General features: G+C 48.8%; 1 long non-coding RNA gene across 1 annotated transcript; it reads right to left on the bottom strand.

Annotated features, from left to right (window-relative positions):
* Window positions 1-262: 262 nt before the first annotated feature.
* On the bottom strand, window positions 263-3,286 carry LOC123585015. The gene is made up of 2 exons (XR_006705846.1): window positions 1,741-3,286; window positions 263-942 (listed from the first exon to the last, which is right to left on the bottom strand). It is a non-coding gene; the product is annotated as an uncharacterized LOC123585015 (long non-coding RNA).
* Window positions 3,287-4,338: the final 1,052 nt, after the last annotated feature.

The raw sequence follows: 4,338 nt of genomic DNA, 5'->3' as shown, positions 1-4,338 counted from the left end.
AAATCAAGGTCCTTCTCTTTCCCCAATCCCTCCCCTTGACCATCATACTGCCCCCGAAATGAATCAACCACTGAGACATATTTTGTCAGTGTTCTGCCCTCTCGTTCTCGGCACAGGGCTGCCTGAGAGTACAAGCGTTGCTCGTCTGTGCCCGAGCTCCACAAACGTCCTCCTAATCCTCTTTGCCAGCCCGGAAAGCCATTTTACAGAAGGAAGATTTTGGACCCACTAAGAATGTTAGGACTTTTTTTTTTTTTTTTCCCCCTCTGATAAAGTAAATTAACTACACACGGTGCATCTGTGTCGGTCCAAGGATTCTGTCACAGGAGGAAATCTCTATAAAGGGTTTGACTCGGAGGCCATAAGACACCTTGAACGCTGGCCTTGAAAGCAGCTCTGGGGCCCGGTCCCGTGTCTGCAGGCGACGCTCAGCCCGGTGTCACGGCGTTTCTCAGCTCCCCGGGCGGTGCCAGCCACAGGCAGGTGACGCCAGTGCAGCTCCGTGTACCTGCCCGCAGGATTCCTCCTGGATCTCCTTCTCTCTTCTTCTCCGCTCGTTTTTTTCTTTTCTTCTTCTTCTTCTTCTTCTTTTTTTCATCCCCAAATCAACGTTTCCAGTTCCCCTCTTCGTTCCTCCACCAGCCCCTCGCTGTCCCGTCGTCTTCCCTGTGCCGTGGGCTCCTCACCACATTGCTAAGGTGGCCTGTGCTGGCATCCTTCTCCGCTGAAAACTGATGACCACGGAAAATCCAAGACGAGAAAATGTCGAGCTGTTCTGAAATGGCCTGAATTAATGAAATTATGTTTTGGGGGCATTTAGATTGAACTGGTGTGATTGTAGGATGCAAGGTATAATAGTAGCTCATGCAGGGATATCATTTTGTGCTGTTTACTTTCAGGTTTTTGTTAATCCAGTGGGTTTGGTGGAATCAGAGGGCTGCTCTGAAAAAAAAAAAAAAAGCCTGAGCAACCTGCTGGCCGGAGAACAGCCTTGTCAAACTAGCAGGTAACTGCACGTTTAGCCTTTATCTCGCGCACAATGAGGGCAATCACCGGGGCCTGTAGAAAGAGTATTGAACTGTCCACACAGGACATTTTTGTTGAAAGTGGTGCTTTTGATTTCATCTTTGCAGCCTAATGTAATAAAAACAGACATTATGGAGCACATTCATCTCAGTTTGATAGGGACCATCATGAATACCCGGCAACGTGCAGTCATAAAGGTTACCCAACTGCCGGAAGTGACTTGGACGGTGATTGGTAATCCGAGGGCTGGGAGCACCTCACCCCGGATGGGAGGGGGCTAGCTGTCACGGGAGCAGACCGACGCGTGCGTGGAGGAGAGACGCGCTGTTGCCGCTAGGAGAATATTGAGCTTCTCGAACATTCTACCTGGTAGCCGCAAGCCCATTTTCTCCAATTCGCCAGGCCTTGTGGGGTTATCTCAAAGGAAGAAGAAAGGAAACCAAAGTAGAGGACTCTCGAACTTATTTTTGCTAATCAGAGGGCCATTTCTATGGAAACAAACAGAGGCAGGAACAGCCATGGTCAGAGGCCTGGTTCCTGTCAGCTTCTCCCGCTTTCCGTATTCCCGAATTCCAATACTCTGCTTCTGGGAGTTTATGACCTCGGTGGGGACCAGCTTCACGTAACTTGCAACTTTTGGAGTTTGCCCCCAAACAAGACGCTCATAGAAGTTAGGAGTTAGGGTCCCTGGCACTCGGGAGGATTCAAACTTACCACAGCTTCTCATTTCTTTAACTTCTCGCTCCATTCCAAGTATGCCGTGACAAGGTAAGGTTATACTATTCATTTGCTCCCGCATTCATTCAGCAAATGCCATCGAGCGCCCACTGTGTGCCGAAATTCAGGTACTGGATTCCGGGAGGTCACGGACAAAAAGCCAGTCCCTGCCCTGAGGCAAATTGCAAGCGAAAAGTGTTCCTGAGAAAGGTAGATGGTTCCAATACAGTATGACAAGCACTTTGGTAGGGAGACACCCGGGGGACAGTAGGGTCCAAGAGAGGAGCCTCAGATCTGCTGTGGGTGCATTTGTGAGCTCATGCTGCGCGCTCATGGGTGTTTCGAAGTGTATGGTTTAGAAGTAGGCTTGTTGGTGGAGACGATGTCTAAAATAAATCTTGAAAGATAAATGGTAGACCATGACAGGGGAAGAGGTTACATTCTAGATAAGAGGCATAACACGAATAAATGGCATTCCAAGTGCTGCAAGTTACTTTGTTAATGAGAGCTGTGGTTCCTTGGGGTAGAGGTGATGGATGTGTTTGGAGAAACGGGCAGTGCTCTTATGTTCCATGCCAAGGGGGTGATTTGTTGAAGGAAGGGAGGAAGGAAGGAAGGAAGGGAGGAAGGAAGGAAGGAAGGAAGGAAGGAAGGAAAGGAGGCAGAGATGACAACAGGGAGTGCCGAAGAGCAAGAAAGGACCTAAGATTTATGTTCTGCCGGTGTCCGGCGATTTTCCCAAGTGCATCATGTCTTTTCATATGTAGCATCCGAACTCAGTTTAACCATTTATGAAAAGAGAGCTATCCCTCCTTCAGGGAAGTTGTGAGGAGCAAAGGAGACACCGACATAAGATGCTTAGCACCGTCCCTGGCACGTTACTACTCATCGGTAAATGGCGGTGGTGATTCTTACGGTGAGCATGGGGCGTGGACAGCGAGGGACGAGACCTGAGGCAGTACCCAGGCTGGAATGGGATGCCAGTGGGAGATGATGGTGGCCTCAGACAGGGTGGGGAGAGAGCACCCGATGGCATAGATGTCGGGGAGGCAGACTGGCGGGGCCAGTGACTGCCCATGTGCAGGGGCGAGGGAGAGGAGCATCAGGAACCACGTGGAGGTTTCCAGCTGGGTGTCCGGTGGCCTTTGCACTGAGACGGACACAGAGGAAGCCGCAGGCAGTGTCCGCAAAGTACAAGACCTTACACCGCCCAAACCCAAAGCAGTCCCCGGTCTGGAGAACTTGTTTTCAGAGCTGGACTCCAACTGGGAGCATGGGATGCTGTGGGGTGTGCCGGTGGGTGGGATGCAGATCCATTCATTCGGTGAGGTGGGGGTTCAGAGGAGTTCTGGCTGGATGAACCTTCCTCGATGTCACGTGATCACCTGCACCTCCTCCCCGTCACTTGACCTGCTTCTCTCCAGCTCCCTGACCGCCTGTAAGAATCAGATCTTCGGCCAGGTTTCTTACCTTGTCATATGGCCTGTGATGCTCCTGACCTCTGATCCTCCCCAACACCAGACCCAGTGTCGTTGCATATAAATCTGCTGCTGGGACCAAAAAAAAAAAAAGGACTTATGAATCCTGCTTCTTTGTGTTCTGGCCAAAGTAATAAACTATATTCCCAGTACTAATACTGCAGTTTAAATTTATTATCTTTGTGCTTTACAGTATCCATAGCAGTAAAATCTAATCCCAAGAGGATCATTACAATTTCCAACTACTTAAGGAATTATTTTTGTTTATGTTTTAAAGCCACAGCAATAAAATTTAATACCGACAATAATACTACAACTTTGTATGCCCTTAAAACTTGCCATAAATGATCATTGTGAGGAGAACGTCAGTAAACATGTAAATGCTTTTCTAGGAGAGAGCAGCCTCTTTGGTTTGTCTCATCGTGAGGCCCAGATTCTGAACAGAGCATTGAGAAGCACACTCGTTTCCAATTAGTCTAACAAGTCTTGTTGGTCCGGTTTCCTGAGCGTCTCTTGAACGGGCCATTTCTCTCTATCCACACAGCCCCGCAGCCGTGGGCCATTGCTATTATCTGGGGGTGATTCCCTCCTGCCTGGGTGACCCCAGCCTATCACTGTCCTCTCTCCTGCCTTTCAATCAGTTCTCCACACAGAAGCCAGGATGAAGCTTTCAAAACACGGATCTTGCCAGTTTCCAAGAAGATATGGGGGATGGAAAACAAGTTGTATGCTACCGCAAAGAAGCAATCAGCCAAATGCAGAATGTGGGACGCGATGCGGGGCAAATGACCTGGTTTCTCTAGCAAATCAATGGCATAAAAGAGCGAGGGAAGAAGAGAAGAGGCGGCTGTGATGGAATCAAAGAGATGTAAGGACTATAAACACAATGACCAAATATCATCTGTGGGCTTTGTGGGCTCCTGATTCCCGAAGCCAACTGTATAAAGCATTTTTGAGAAAATCAGAGAATGATGGCGATGCTAGAGAACTACGGTTAATTTTGCTGGTGTGTGCTTATCTCCTTAAAGCAAAGGCTTTATAGGTAACAGGTGCATTCTTTCGCATTTACAGAGGAAATGACACGATGTCTTGCATTTGCTTTGAAATGTTGCATCCC

The sequence above is a fragment of the Leopardus geoffroyi genome, chromosome C3 (genome assembly GCF_018350155.1).
Source record: "Leopardus geoffroyi isolate Oge1 chromosome C3, O.geoffroyi_Oge1_pat1.0, whole genome shotgun sequence".
Classification (NCBI taxonomy): Eukaryota; Metazoa; Chordata; class Mammalia; order Carnivora; family Felidae; genus Leopardus; species Leopardus geoffroyi.
This window is presented reverse-complemented; position numbering and strand designations above follow the sequence as displayed.